We start from the raw sequence: 15,945 nt of genomic DNA, 5'->3' as shown, positions 1-15,945 counted from the left end.
AACCATATATAGTAGGCTGTAATGGGTAAACACGGTTAATAAAAGGTATTAAATCCACAACAAAAAGATACATCCCGTGAGTGCAATACTGCACAACTAAATGAAAGTAGTAGAAATGGAAATTAAATCTATATGAAGCAAAAACACAAATTATCAGTAATGTAATTATGCAACCAAAATAAGTCTGTAAGTCAACAATATACAAAACCTGGAAATCCAAAAGAAAACGCTTGGGAGCTAGAATGGGAATTAACCCCACAACCATACCATGTCCACATGAAAGGATGTCTTCAGCCACATAGGCTAAGAAGTATCACAAGCAGAATACATGTTAAAAACAAAGACCCAGGCTGTGCCAGCACAAGAAGGAGGATGCCAGTAGGGTACACCAGCAGAAAAGCATACAGATGGTACACGCAAAATTCCATGGGGTCACAGACATACCCCCAGGGTGCCCAAAACACATAAGCATGGTGCACAAGTCATAGAGACAATGTTGCCCAGATAAAGGCTTGAGTCACAATTCCATATGTGGATAGGGAAGGGTGTTCCATAGATGCAGTACATACAGGAAAGAAACTGTGTAAGCAATGCAGTGGTACAAACAGGCAATGGAAACATATAGCCTGATAGCATCTCAGAACAGAGTACAACATGTTAGTACAAGGTAGACAACAACACAATGCAGGCCCTCACATGGCAAAATGAGCATTAAACATTGTTACATCATCCAAAAACACCCAACATTTCTTTATCTATGTTAGGTATCATAGGAACAATATTCCACAGTGCACTGAGCTAACATTCAATGACACCACTTACTCTAACTCCTGGCAATTTCCAGATATACTAGCAGACAAATTTACCTCAGACTTATCCCTCTTCTACCTTGTTTTCCCCCTCAAACAATCTAGTCAGAACCCTCCCATAATTACCTCTGAACAAGTCCTAAATACCCTCTTCAAAACTAAGACTACTAGCTCTATCGGTCCAGTCAACACATTAGGTTGTTTCCTTGTTAGTATGAAGCACTAGTTTATGGACTACCTCATAAACCTATTCAGCCTTAGCCTTTCCACTTGGTATGTTCATGGGGCCTTGTCAACAACTATTTTGGTATGCTCCATAGTGGGTTTGCACTACCACTGACCCTGCAAACTACAGTGTCATTTATAAAATGGAAAATATAATGATGAAATTTATATCTAAAGGTATTGGTAGCTTAGTAGCCCTTGAAATGAACCAATTTTACTTTGCAAAAAGTAGATCCTGCCTACTTAACCTGATGGAGTTATTTGAGAAGGATCAAGTTTGTGCACACTGCCTACCTGGATTTGGTTAAGGCCTTTGGTATTATTTCACATACTGGCATTATAGAAAAGCTGACACAGTTGAAAATTAGAAGAACCCACTCAGTAAGGGTTGGTGCCACACTTTCCTGTGAAAGGCTCCTCACCAGTAGTATTCCCTAGGTTTTAGTACTGGGTACCACTGCTCTTTGGCATTTACTTCACTGTAACAAAGGTGACATCAAGGGTCCTTGGATGATTACATTTGCTGAAGATTGCAGACTCAGAGCTGTCATTATCTTAGCAGCAGATACCAATGCCCTTCAAAAGAGGCCTAAACCTCACAAGTTCATGATGTCAGGATGCTGCAGTAAAACTAAATGCAAAGAAATCAAAAGACCCTAGCCTATCAGACATGCTGCACATTTGCAAGTCCAATGGGGACATAAACAACTGCTCGAGATATCTCAGTCTCTTTTGCAACATAATTAGAGTATTTTCAAGGGGTAGATACATAACGCACAGAGTACCACTTCTTTGGAATTGTCTTCCTCTCCATATAAAGCAAAGTAATTTCTTAACATCATATAAATATAAGTTCAGATTCAATAAAGCCTACACTAAGTCTACACAATATGCATTCAAGAACATTTTTATCACATTTTTGTGCTTTCTAGTCACTCAGAAAGATTACACTAAGTGGACATGTAGTCTACACTTTGTGGTAACCTTTATGAGTCCCTGTCAATATTTAAAGCTGCAAGAATATCAGTAGGAAAACTAAAATTAGGAGGAAGAAGGTGTGAGTTATGTCTGTGTTGTCTGTTCACTCAGAATGGTGTACACTTAGTGTAGGCGTTATTGAATCCCAAGGATAATCTTAACAAATGGATGGGTAACCACAAATTTCCCCTAGATTAGCACCCTTGTCCCTCATAGATAGAGGCAACATGTAAATGTTCTGCTTATCTCTGAGTTGTTCATATTTAAAATATAAATGCTAAAAACATAATGGGAACATATAGCAAGGCTTCCAAAGATCCTCAGAGATCAATAGCCTAGTAAGTGCCTATGAACCTATGAAATACAGTATTATAGTCTTTGGGAAACAGGAGTACCCTTGCATCTACCACATAAGGGAAACTGCCTTCAGAACTGATACTATCATTGGAAATCTGGGCACATTCATGGACAATGAACCTACCAGACTACTGGCTATCATTAGGAAGTCTTTTCACCTGGCCCAGCTAATCACTAAAACAGTCAAAGACCTAAATCACAAAAACTCTGTAGACCATCTCAAAGCCTTGTCCCTCTTCTGAGTATCATACATGTTACTAAGAGGTGACCCCTGCCTCATATATAGGGTCTCCACATACCCTATCCTGTCAGGCCTGTTACACATTCATAAATCGAATGGTAGTATGAACACCCACTCAAACAATCTCAATCTCTTTCACAACATAAACAGAAATTATTGGAGTGATAGGTATGCATCACAAAGAATACTTTTTCATGGAATAATTTTTCACTCCACATAAAGCTTAGTACTTCTATTACTCAATTCAAAGAAGATTTGGACAAACGGATGGAAAACTACAAACTCAGCTTGGTTTGTCATCCATATTCCTCATGGATAGAGGCAATGAGTAAATTTTTCAATATATTCTTGTTTTGCCCACATTTGGGTTATTCATACACAGAATATATGGGATAGAAACTACCATGGGGATGTAAGACTAGGCTTATTAACATCCTCACAGATCAGTAGCCTGGTATGAACATAAGAATAAGGCAATCATAGTGAATTGTCCACCAATGCCACTGTGGGGAAGGGCTTAGGCAACTAAGGACAGCTTTTAAGACATCAACATTCACTTTTACTTCTTTTTTTTTTTTTTTTTATAAAGAAGAAACATTTTTATTAAGCCATCATTTATGACATAGATGATCATACATTTATATAAATAGAAACAAACCACACTGACACTATGCTAGTTGCAAGCATTTTACATCAAAAAACATACGGAGACACTCCCAGCTGCAAACGTTATACATCAGTTATAATCTACCCAATCATTTTCAGTCTAATATTACATAGCTCATTTAAATCCAGCCTTCTGTTAAACCTCATCCCTCCCCTGTATGTATTCTTCCCACAATTCCCAGTTTTTTGTGTAGTTTGCTCCTACACTTTTCTAAAGATCTCAAGTCCAGTTGTTTTATCTCTGTTACTATATTTACTACTTTTACTATAGTCTGTTTAGATTTTGATTTCCATTTTCTTGTAACTGCTATTTTGGCAGCCACTATAATTAGACACAGAAAGGTTTTACCATGTCTAGGCAATTCCGATTCTGCATCATATCTCAGAAAAATCATCTTCTCTGTCAAATCAATTGCTGCCCACCCAGCATCTTCAAGAATGCATCCCGCAGGGAATCCTTAAAGTCTGCCAATTCACCACTCTTCCAGAAATTATGTTCCTAATTACCTCTTTCTTCCCTGTCACCCCTTCAACATTTTCTGTTTACCTGAGGAACAATTCTCTGGAGTCTATTTGGGGTATAAAAATATCTATGTAAACATTTCCAAGCAAACATCCCAAATCTTCTAGATTTTGTTGCATATTTGGGAGACATACATATATCCTCCCATTGTTTCTTTATAAACTGCTTATCCAATCTCTCTTCCCAATCCTTTATAAACTCCTCTGACTGATTCTTATAGTTGTCATGCAATATTTTATATGCTGTACTAATTATTCATTTTTTAATGCAGCTTCTGTTCTAGATTCTGCTAAAAACTCTACCATCTTCTTTCCCACTCTAGCTATTTGCTCCCAATACCTTGGTTCCTTTGCAAGTTTTCTCCAATAAATTCCAGCCCTCCTCTTGCCTATTGTCTATATCCCTAATTGCAAGTCATCCCTATTGGCAGAATCTCCTTTCTCTATTCCCATGTTGCCTTAGTTCTTAGGATGCTTTCTGCTACTTTATGGATATAATATTCTGTATGATTGTTATTCTCCTTAAAGGTCTGCATCCAAAATCACAGTCTCTCCTTGTTCCTTGAGCTTCCCCCTGTTTCATTATCATCCCTTTCCATTTTGAATTATAGTTTTCTGCTTGCACTATGTATAGGAGCCTTAACTGTGTAGCTCTGAAATACCCCTTCAAATCAGGTAATCCCAATCCACCCTGTTCTACTGGAAGACTCAGCAAATCCCACTTGACTCTTGCAGTCTTCCCCACCCAGATAAAGTTCTTCAGCTCTTTATTAATTTCTAACCATAACTTCTCCTCTAATTGATAAAGATACGCCTGATCTGTGTATAAGACTAAAGGGACTAAAACATTTTAACTACTTGCATCTTACTATCCATATCCATCTAATAAAGCTTCCATTTTCTCAGTTTTTGTATTCATCTTTTGTTTAGCCTCTTCCCACATATCCTTAGCTGCCACACCAGAATAATTTTTAATCCATACTCCTAAATACTTCATTTTTATCATATCACCTTAAATATGGATATTGCTGAACCAGTTCATGTGGGTATATAATTTGCAGCTATTGTCTTTGTTTTAACTTTATTAGTTTTGTATCCCGAAAAGATTTGGAACTGTCTCAAAATGTTCCACAATACTGTAATGTCCCTTTCTGGTTTTGTCAGGTATAAAATTATATTATCTGCAAATAGAGACAGCTTTTCTTGACTACCAAACCAATTATATCCTTAAATTTCTGAGTCTCTTATTTTCTTTACCAGTGGTTCTAAATATAATGCAAATAATAAAGGGGAGAGAAGACACCACTGCCTGATTCCTCTACTCAAGCAGAAATTGTCAGAGAGGACCCCACACACTTTAAATTTCACCTTCAATCTCTCATATATCCTCCTAATCAACCTTACATTTTTTTCAAGAAATGCAAATGCTTCCATTGCTCTGCTCATAAAGTCCCAGCTTACTCTGCCAAGTGCTTTCTTTGAATCAAGACCCACCACCAACAATGGTATTTTCTTACATTCTGCTTCCCCTCTGGATCATCAGTGTTCTGTTAATGTCAAATGTTTGCTTCCCCTCCACAAAACCACATTGATCCCATATCTATCAATTCGTCAGGGGACAGAAAGGTCAGTGCCAGCAACTCCTTCCTGTCCATCTGTAATGTACAGACATCAACATATCACAAGTACAGATCACACTGCAGCACCCATCACCAAATGGTCTGACTCGGGAATAAACACCTATGTAGGCATGCATCATGAAAGGTCTGTCACATGACATTGAACGCTGTCCTCTCAAACTCCATCATCGCACACCATGGTAACAGAATGACCCCTGACCATTCAGTAATGCCTACAAGATCATGAAACAGATTATGCTGACTTGCTCTTGCTGAATATCAGGAAGTACAGGAGGAGCCTCAAGTCTCTCATCACCTGATATATGAAATCCATAAGTATTGATTCTACGGTAAAAGCAGCAAATAAAAGTGTATGAGATTTACAAGGGTAGTGAATATTGTAACAATCAATACAATATGGATTGCAGTAAAGTTGAACATTACTAAAGGTATCCATGTAAACAGCACCCAGCTTCTTACGTAAACTTAAAAGGAAATTTTGTTATCCTTATGGAAGAATGGTTCACATAGCAAAAGCTTGTATGAGTAAAATAATAAATGTTTACAACATGCTGATGTTAGAGATAAAAGCTGAAAGGAAACTTAGCAGTGATTGTTTACATGTTTTCCTGGCGAGGAAAGGAAATATTATGCATAGACATTTTAAGAATAGAATGTTAAAAGGATTTGTTGTCACATACAACTAAACCTTGCCCATAACTTACTCAACTATCCTGAAAAATGCCCATCCCTGAATACTTTACTATGGTGGTACTGTCCTCCTAGAACTCTACATTCATTGTCAATAAATCATATAACTCCTCCTCTGTTGAATCCTTATATTCAACCTGCAGATCTAAAATTTGGAATTCCCTTCCCTTACATATTAGACAAATAACACTGACCACTAATTTCAAAGTTCAAATGAAGGATTTTCTATGCCATTCCTGGTTTTGCTTCTGCATGTCATCCTTAGACAAATTCACTGTTACATACACTGTTTTCACTATTACAACCTCTTTTTCCAAGTCTCTGTCATACTCCTATATTGCTGTCAGTTCCACAGATCTTTACAAATTCCACCTTCATCCTTTCCCTTTATCGAATTTGCACCATTTTAATTTGCCTACCCTACTATTTTTACTGTAATCAATTCTTAATAACTTCCACAATACTCTCTTATCTCTCTTACTCTCTTCTATGCTTTTTGCACTAATCCCTATCACTTGCTTTAGTTTAGATTGACACTGTATCTCCTCCTTCCATCCTAAACTCACTTATCTTTAAATTTATCTATATTATCTGCCTCATATCTAGCTTCTTTATAAATTATCCTATTCTTTTGTACTCCTTACTCTTCTAGACTTCCAATTATTTTAATAATAATAATTATTATAATGTGTTTATTCATTATTTTATTTATTTTTCAATAACAATGGCAGTAATTTGCTCTAATTAATGTTTAAAACTGGAGCTTTTCTATTAGGGCCTCTGCTGAAAAGGGTTTTTGCATGGCCCATTCAGACTTCCCCATTAAACAAACATAAATACATACATAGTTTAAGTCAGCAAAATCTAAAATGCAAAATGCATTACTGCAAAAGAGGAAGAATTTGTAAATACTTAAAAATAGACTTATGTTATAGAGCAATTTAAAAAAAAAAACTTTGGACTTTGATTTAGCTTTCACTGTCTCTTACCATTATTATTGATCTGCAAAAACAAACTCATTTTGGTACACATACAGACAGAAGAAATGGCTGTAACTTTTGCAATAGTCATTGGCAGCCATGTTTCACTGATGACAGAACAGTGCTATAGAAAATTTTATAAAGTTATCTTTGCAGACTATGGATCATGTTTTGAAAAGTTATAAACAAGAATGTATACAAACAGTAAGAGTTGGTAATGTGGAAGATGCTTATAAAGCACAAAAAGAACATTATTTTGTTAACAGTTAAAGGTAATGTCTTCTATTCACTTGCCAACAATCCAATAAATAGAATTGGCTGGGCAAAAGACAGACATATACATTTAGAAAGTAACATTTTAGATAAGGTGCTTATGAAACATTAAATATGAAACTATGTTTAAAGGGAAAAAAGGGCTACAAAGGCATCACAGCTAGTATTCATTCATCTTCTAGGAAATGCCAAGCACAAACTTTATAGGCCAGGAAACCATTATGCTAATGACCCATTACTCAATTCAGAAATTACTTCAGGCCTGGACATACCTGAACAAGTAAAGATGTTAGATTTCACGAAGAGTGCACCAATATATGCTAAGTAAATCAATACCTGACTCTAGAAATGTAACTTTATCAAAAGTGCATAAATATTTTTCAAAGCATGACGTAACAAAATTTAACAAGGGTTTATACCAGATGCACCCACAAGACTATCCTTAAATGTCAGAGATGGCTGTGTTCTATTGGAGAGAAGAGTCACAATCCTTCCAAGTCATTCTGGAAATACCCAGAATTAAAGTAGTGCATCTGTATGGCAACTTATCATGAATTACGATTTACAAAAAGAAATACAGTTATGTGAGTACCAAGCAAACAGTAAATCATTCATTACCAAATTTATCTTTCCATCGAGAATGGCCTTGAAAGCAGACACTGTAGAGAAAAAAATACTGTCACTGTTCTTGTTCAGTTAAATTGTCCCTTAGACGATTATGTTTATCTCCTGCAGAAATGCTTACATTAGAAAAGATGAGATCCACATTGAGCTTACTTTCCCAAAGTTGAAAGAAAAAAATCCAGAGAAATAACAGACTCAAAAATAGTCTATCAATAAACAGTCAAAGTGGAGATGAAGTTTATGTGAGAAGCTATAGTTACAGTACTAAACAGATTCCAGGCATAACTGAGAGTTGGTTATGTACTGTGGCTTAAACTTTGGTCATTATGGTTTCTCTGTGAGGAGGCATGCCAATCAAATCAGAACAAAATGCATGGAGACCAAACAAGTCTGAATCTTGAAATAAGTGTTAGAAGATTCATTGAGCAGTACAGAGTCTGATGTGCTTGATATCAGAAATATCTAATATACCTATAGAAACCATAATTAAGAAACCTATCACTGTGATTTTGCTGGTTATCAGAGACACTTTAGAACACTGACCTGCATCTGCAATGATTGACAGAGTGGTAACTATGGATGGAGCTAAGGGAGCAGCTGCAACATGAAGCCACACAGATACCTGGGTTTCCTAGGTCATAATAAGGGCTTTATACCTCTACACCACCAGGCTGGATGCAGAGGCAAGACGCAAGTGTGAAGGCAGGCACTACCAGAAAACATCTTCCTTTGCTACAGCCATGACTTCTGCTGTTGCTTGCTGTGGGCTTTAACACATGTTGGCCCCATTTCTCTAAACTGTCCACAGAGCAAAAGTAGATGTCTGCAGCAATGAGAGAACTAAGCGTAGCCTTCCTCTCCCAAGTGGGAAAACCAAACGTTGCTACACCTTTCCTATCTCCCTCAGTCTAGCTCCTCCAATACCCAAGCTCACTATTCGAACCTGAGTCATCTGTGCCAGAGTAAAAACTTTCTTTCGGCTTTTCCCGGTTAGGGGTTGCCATAGCGGAACTCCAGTTTGCTAATGAATGGCAGTGAATTTTTACAGTGTCAAGTTGCCAGCCCGGCACCCAACCTTAAAAGAAGCCACACCCACAGATGCACGCACCTACCTGCATATCTTTAAATTCATTTGGCCATGGGGAGAACATACAGAGTCCACACAGAAGGCGCTCCAGCTGAGAATTGAACCGGAGAACCTCATGCTGTGAGATGACAATGCTAACTGCTGCACCATCGCAGCCTGTCATCTGTGCCAGAGTAATGAATTTTATCTCACCACAGATGGCACCGAATTTTGGATTTCTTTTTAGCATTAAAGGTAATGGGGCTTATGTCAACATATATTAATTACTTATGCTACTCAAACATGAATCACAAATGTTTGTTAACTTTATGTACTAAAGTTAGCCTTCATCTGGACTCTAAACTTAATTTTCTTTCAGCACTGTACATTTCAAGTCAACTTATCTTGCCGAACTGAAAGAAGTTGCCCATCCTAATACTTCTTTTTTCCCTAAGGTGTATCTTAAGTTTAAGTATGATTGAGTGGTGTGTCGATACTTCCATAAATCAATTTTAGATAGGCACATCTCACAAACAGTAAAGTTGATCTTGAAGTTATGCCCAAACACATTTGCTTATTTTACTGTTTTCCATGTATTTGATGAAGGGTTTCACTTTTCTGCTTCACCAGCACTGTATAAATAAACTCTGCAACATAGCAACGGTCCTTTCTGTCAAATAATATTTATTGCACATAGTTTGCCCTTTTTCCTATTCCTTGCATTTATCTCAAATTTAGTTTGATCTGTGGTATAACTTTACTGCTCCCAGCTCTAATACATTGTTACACATTTTCTATGCATTCTTGAGGAGCTGCAAATCATTTTCCCCGCACAGTGACATTTTCCATGCACCAGTTTCAGAGCTCTACAAGACTTTTTTATGAGAAGACTCTTGGTAACAATAGTCTGTCACTTCCCTCTCCCAAATTTAATATTATACACATTTACATTACGTGGTGTGGTTTGTACCGATTAGTTCCTCCAAAATACTTGGAAGGCAAAACTGACATTTTCTTCTTCAGTAGCTAGATATTATATCATTTTCACATCACATATGCTATTGTCTTTCTACCAAGATTATTGCCTTTCTGTGAAATAAAGTGCTTTGGCGCATCTATTTATCAGTGGATACTGATCAAGCCTTACCAGCCTTCTATGTTGTGGGGTTCCACTAGATGCACTCATGCCATGCTTTATATGCCTCCTGCTATGTGTTTAAACTTCCTGTTTGCCCTTGTTGCCACCTTCTAGCACTTTTATCTTTTAGTCACTTTCACTGCATCACGTTATTCCTGCAACTCATTCTGCTGAGTACAAACTTTCCATTCACTCTTTTTCCTGTAGTTCATGTGACTCATTTACATGATATTGAGTTTTAGCACCACAATTCAACTGCCAGACCTTCTTGACCATTCTTCAAACAGATTAACCAGGATCGCTTCCTATTTTTCAACCCATCTTATGCTTGTCCACTATGAGTTGTATATATTTTCCTTATGATCCCACAGATAAAAGATAAAAAATTAAAAAAAAAAAAAACAAAAGACTGCTGTACACATCACGTAGTAAATCCTCTGGGTACTTCACTCTACTTATATGCTATGCTATCTACTAGAGCACTTTCTGACCAAACAAGACATTACTCCAGTGGTCTCTTATAATGAAAATGGCTGTATGACTTATTTTGCAACTTTTACTACATTGCAGCATTACATTTGGAAAGATATTAGTGTATGTAGCTTTGCTTCATAACTGCAAAAATTTTAACAGTACATTCCTTGTATTTTCTTTTTACCTTTCTCTAATCAACATACACTTTCTTTCAGCATTTTGGGTAGCCTTCAACTAATTATCCCCATATCTTGCAGTCCATGGGTGCCATCATTGTGCTAATAGTCACCTTCACATATATCCTTTTAATAACACGACAAAGTTATAACAGTTTGTATTTTGTTTATAAGAGAGGTACGTTATCCAGAAATGTTGTTTCAACATGCAGTACCAGTTCCAACAAGACAGCTTACAATGTATTCTGTGTTGTTTTAAGTGTGCATACTTTAAGTTGCAATGCATTTATAAAGATGAGGCAGAATCTCTTGTTAAACCATATAAAAGGAAACTAAATCAAAAAATGTCTTAAGTAACTTATCATACCTCCAGAATATTTACCACCTAGAAATTGGAGTCAGATGTTTTAAATGTAATGATACAGTTGTTGAAAAAAATACAGATTTTTCTCTCTATATGTGCATAAATATACACACAATTGCATACACACACACGGCTGAGCATTTGCTTTTGCTAATTAGCTGACTTTTATTACTTTAAGACATGATGATGTAACATTCAAGATGCACAAAATCCTTTGGTTTCTATTGTCTTCTGAATTCTGTCATTGTTAATGAACTGTCTTTTCTATAAGTGGCATATTTTTAAAGTCCCTGAAAAATGCTCCTTCAAACCCAAGATTTTCTCCCTCCCTATTTACAATTGCTTGGAGACCTATAATTCCTATCATGAAGGAAGACTGTCACCAGTGTTCACTACTGGCTGTCATCAGTTGCCTTCTACATGCCATTACTCTCAGCACTTTGTCAGTTCCTCTTCCCAGAGGTGGAGACCTAAGCTTCCCGGTCTTAGAATAATGCTGGCTCTAATATTTGAAGTGTACCCTTATTACATCTTACTCTGGACCTTTATTTAAGTAATGTTGCACTTCAAATAATATCAGTGGCCACCATCTTTGGTAATGCCTCTACTTTGGTGGTAATCAACCATACATTTTTTCAGCAGAAGGAAATCTTAAGATATTTTGAGTCTGTGCAGATGTTGCAGCTAGATTCATAGAGTTGTCTTTTCTCTTCCCCCTCACTTTATTCCACCTGTTTTATCTCCTCTTGAATTCCTTTGTAGCTTACCCTTGTACCATGAGCTCTCATGTTACTACAATAGGCTTTCAGTCCTAGTAAAAGGATACATTTTCATATCCAGATTAAAATAAGTCACCTTCAGTTTCACATCATGCCTTTTTCCCCTGCATTGACAGTTATTCCCAGTTCCTTATCCTAATATTCTTTTGTGAATACATGAACTAACATTTGTTCCCCAACCCGTCTTTAGGGAGTACATGCTTCCTCTGCTAAGCCTCTCTACTAATAACTATGCTTACCATACCCTAGTTATTATTATTGCATTTCTTTTTATGCACAGAACACACTACTACAGTATCTAGTAATGGAGCATCATTGCATCCCTAGCCCTAGAACCTATTCCCTTTGCATTGCATATCAGCATTCTGCTAACACTAGCTGCTGCCTTCTTGTAGTGATAGTCAGACTTTCTGGAAATTATTACCCAATGTCAGTTTCATATCTGCTGCCTGAAGCCTTAGCCTGTCCCTCGTGTGTTTTTTGGGACGATTTATTCATTTTGTGGACAGGAACGGAAGAAAATAAGAGAGAATTTGTGGAATTTTTGAATAATTCATCTAGTTTTTTTGAATTTCACATACACTGGTAGTGTAGAAAGCATTAACTATTTAGATACATTTATACAAAAAAATTAGTAAAAGATTTAAGTCTAATGTTTATAGAAAACTCAGATTTAGTAATTCCTATTTAGAGTATACTAGTAATCACCCCCACCATCAAAAAAATAATACAGTCAAAGGTCAATTAGTTAGAGTTGCCCATATGACTTCTGATGGGGGAGACATAGATAGAGCATTACAAAAAGTGGCACAACTATTTTACGAAAGAGGACATCCAGCTAACATAGTGGAGAAAAATGTAGAATATGTTAAAAGTGAGTGGGGTAAAACAATTTAAACCACTGTTCAATGATGTACTGCAGGAAAAAGAAAATTTGGAAGAGGTGAAGCAATTTCATAGTGCTATGGTTATTCCTTTTTGTGGACAAGTCAAACAAGTAAGAAAGATTTTTGAGAACAATTGGTCCATTCATAAAAATAACCCTAGAATATTTTCAGTTGTTGGGGAGGAATACACTTTTGTATATAAAACTGGGCTAAATTTAAAAGGGGCATTTGAACTTACTAACAAAAGTCAGGTAGGGGATAATAGTGGTATAACAAGATGTGGTGCTTGTGCACAATGCAAGTTTATACAAGCTAAGAATATGGTAACCCTGCAAAACATTTTGAAGTCAAAGGTTTTCTTTGAAAAAGAAAATGGTCAAACATCAGGTGCTATATGAAATATAAATAATGCCCTGTATAAACATTCATTAGTATGTGCAAATTTTGTTCAGTTTTATTTAGTATTGTGGAGCGAGTAAGACCAAATCCTAGAGGGGGAGCTTACAAGAATTATATAAAGGAAAAGAAAATTAAGTGGAAAATAAAACTAGCTGCAACCCATGAACCAGGTCTTAATGAAATGGTATCCTTAAAACCAATATTAGTGAGGAAAGCTACCTCATACGTACTGTGTATCTTATTGTGTGGGGGGGGGGGGGCTTCAACTACACAGTATACACATGTTTTAAAGCAAATCAATGGATAAAATGTGGTTGATTTTTTATCTTAAACAATTTTTAAGTTTACATTTGATGAATGTCTTGGAATTTGAAAAGTTCTTTTTTATAAATGATGATTGTTAAAATGTTCTTGTGTTAAAAGGTGTTTGTAGTGCATGTCATTTGAGCATTAAGGTAGTTGTATCTTTAAAGGATTGTGAAGGGTGATGACATCACCCATTTTTAACAGTATTTAAAGGCCATACTATGGAGTGCAGTTAGATTCTGATGCAGTCCCCAGTTTAGGGGATGAAAGCGCTCAATCTGTGTCTTTGTACATTGGAAGAATAAACACAACTTGGACTGAAGGGTTTGGCTGACTGGAAATGTTTCCTACTGCTTCACAGTAAAAGTTCAATAATTGTACTTCCATATCCTTGACATATTTCTGGAGGTGGTCATGCTGTGTCATCACTGGGTAGATAATGCATAAGCACAGTCAGAAATGTCATGACAGCTTTGACACCATGTTTAATTTATGGACATGCGCTGTAAATGAGCATTTGGCTCACAAGGGCATACATTTTTTAATAGATTGGTAAGGTTTTATCAAACTGATAAAAGATCACATCTGTTCTGACTTGCAAAGATAGTTAAGACTATAAATATCAACATTTTAATTCAAGCACGTACAGTATATACATAGCCATACAGGCAAATAGGTATATCAGAGCTAGGCTACAAATCCTTCCAACCAAAATGCTTACATCACACATGTCCCATCACCAGAGCTCAAACATTACAGTTTGAGTATAAACAGGCATAAAATTCATGTACTTGAACTGCTAAATACGTGTGACAAAAAATAAGCCCATCTTAAACCTTATTATTCTCACAATGAAGTCACTGCAGTAAGACCAAACAGCAGTCACTGGCAGACAGTGCAATGCCCATCACACTCTGAAATGTACCCCAACTTAGGACCACCCAAAACTAATAAGCAAGTTTATACATCTCACTGTACAAGAAAGTGAGGAGCAGAACTCTGAGCAAATGCCATTTCAAGCCAGTATGGCCAAGTAAATGGAGATCAAGCTTGAGAGTTCATGCCAGTGAATGTAAAGCAGTTATGTCTACATAAATACAATCATTATAACAGGCTAACCAGTTCACACTAGGAACAGACCAGACAGAAACAAGTGCAAGCAACAATGTTTAAAAAGAATGTAAGGCTCCAAAATGAACGAACAATATGGGTCTATGTGCTGTGGGTTATTCTGGAGCCTGGAACTAATTCCACAATGCCCATGATGATTTGATACAGACCCCTATCAGAAGGGGAGGACATGAATGAAGATATGATAAAAGGCATCCTTGAGACGTCAAAGAAAGGAAAAGATATTTTAAAGGGATCTCTAAGAATGCTAGATGCTACCTATAGCATCTTGGCAACGGTCGCATCCTGCATCCCAGCCACTCTTATTGTTGTATCTCATGCTCTCAGATAGTCAGGACTGTAACCCCCTCGGAAAAGAAATGTATCAGACATGTTTACTCAAATGAGAATGAAAGCGATATGATGTACCTGAAACGAGAAGCACTGTCCTATATCAGTGAGGACTACGTGCAATATGTTTCAACCTGCGCTTGTAGTCTGCACTAACTCATCAAGGGCATGTGTGCTAATAAAGTCCAATAAATATGCTAGCAAGTTGAAGGTAATGTATGTTTCTCAGTCTATAGAGGGACAATTAAAGTCTCCCGTAAATAGAGGGTATTGCTGGATGGAGAGTGCTTCCAGTAGGTCTGGATGAGAGTTGTGGGATTCTTGTGAGAATGATGGTGACCTATAGCTTGCTAAGATATACATGCATACAAATATTTCAAGCACGGGCATTAATGCCCTTCTAGCTTGCCAATATACCAAAACACTTGTTCCCATAATAAGTATCCAGGCTGTTCTTAAAAATATCTAAACTAGTACTTGCTTTAATGTAATTTGTTAGTCTTTTCCATGCATCAGCTACTCTGTCAGAGAACCAATTAGTGCACTTCTCATTCCTATAGAATCTTCTACATAGGTTATCTGATGAGTCTCTAGCACTGTTTGTTAACCCCAAACATTCCCAGAGGTAGTTGTCACTAAATGCCCTATATACCTGAATAAGATCTCCTCTTAGATATCTGTAAGAGACACTGTACAAGTTCAGATATTTTAGTCTTTCATAGTAACTTAAATTTTCACATCCATGGATACCCTTGGTATAGTTCTGTTGTACTCTTTCCAGTTTACTCATGCTTGTTTTCTTTTAGGGTTTCCATATTGTTAATCCATACTCAAGTTTGGGTCTAATGTAACAAACAATGACTTCATTATTTTTGAATTCCTAGACTTTA

The sequence above is a fragment of the Protopterus annectens genome, chromosome 6.part1 (genome assembly GCF_019279795.1).
Source record: "Protopterus annectens isolate FY-2018-M chromosome 6.part1, PAN1.0, whole genome shotgun sequence".
Classification (NCBI taxonomy): domain Eukaryota; kingdom Metazoa; phylum Chordata; order Ceratodontiformes; family Protopteridae; genus Protopterus; species Protopterus annectens.
Note: the sequence above shows the minus strand (reverse complement) of the source record.